Below are 1,452 nucleotides of genomic sequence, written 5' to 3' on the forward strand. Positions count from 1 at the left end.
AACAGGGTTTCACCATGTTGGTCAGGCTCATCTCCAACTCCTGACCTCGTGATCTGCCCGCCTCGGCCTCCCAAAGTGCTGGGATTACAGGTGTGAGTCATCGTGCCCAGCTGTGGTATGTATTTATTTATTTATTTTAGGTAAAAATGCTTAAAGAGAAATAATTTTATATAACAAATAATCTTGTATGGTAAGTTTAGTCCTAAAATAAAATAACTGGTTGTTTAAAAAGAAGGGATGTTCAGAACAAATCAGAAAGTCTGACCATGTCATGAACAGTCAGTGTAAGTCACAATAAGAGGATTTATATATTTAAAAAAAACACCAAAAACTTTTATATAATCAAGTTCTCATATTATTATTAAGTTTTGGTTGGCTTAGGGAAAAAAATTGAGATAAATTTTTTTTAAAACAAAGGTTATTATATCCACGTATTTTCCTGTATGTGCTTTTAAAGTCCTTGTAACACTGAGTTACAGGGCTTTAACTCCTGGGTCTGAAAAAGGACACCAAGTCCTGCTAAATCTTAAACACTGACAGCAATTAAAGCCTCATCTTCAGCCCCATAGAAGATGCCAGTCAAAACAAACTGCATTCCTGAGACACAGGGCAAGAAATTAAAGCTATTCAACTCCTCAAGGCCCAGGAACTATCACAGAAGAGGTGAGCGAGTAAGATTGTAAGGGCCAATTTTGAAAGATATAATAAGTTCAGTTTCTCTATAAGTTAATGATTAATGTCAAAGGCACACTGATACAAAACCAGTATATGGACCCCTGTGTCAGATTAACAAGGTTTTTTTGAAGCGTTAACCAACTTCTTAATAAAGGTTATAAAAAGCTTATTGAAGTTATATTTTATAATGAAGATTAAATTTTATAGATTGTTTACAAAATTTTGAAAAAAAAATGTAATTGGCTTCATGCTATTTTTATTAGGGCTTCTTATTTAGACAATTAAGTCTCCTCTTTCAAAGAATGAAGTTTTTCACTTTTTTAAAAATGCTTGAATTATCATGTTGGTTAAATAAATGACTTTACAGTGACCTGTAATCTTATTTTGTAATATCAAGAGTTTTAAACCTTTTATATTTTTCAAACTTTCCAAAATCAAACTATAAATTATGTCTTTTTCTAACCTAATTAATCCTTTACAATATTAGTTTCTCTAAAGTCCAAAAATGACATAATTTGGCTTATTTGGTATAAAAATTATATAGGAAGCATTGTCAAATATGAAATGGCATTTGGTTTTCTTGGACTGTGTTTGTATAAATATGTTATTGGTATGTGTTCCAAAATTATGGGAAACTCCTGTAATTCTGATACAACTTAGTGTACATTATCAGTAATAATCATAATTGTTATGTTAAAATTATTTTGTGCCACAGAGGTAACAAATTTCCTTGTCAATTGTGTCTTTTTTTTTGAGACAGAGTTTTGCTCTTGTTGC

Source organism: Mandrillus leucophaeus, unplaced genomic scaffold (assembly GCF_000951045.1).
Source record: "Mandrillus leucophaeus isolate KB7577 unplaced genomic scaffold, Mleu.le_1.0 Scaffold302, whole genome shotgun sequence".
In the NCBI taxonomy this organism is placed as follows: domain Eukaryota; kingdom Metazoa; phylum Chordata; class Mammalia; order Primates; family Cercopithecidae; genus Mandrillus; species Mandrillus leucophaeus.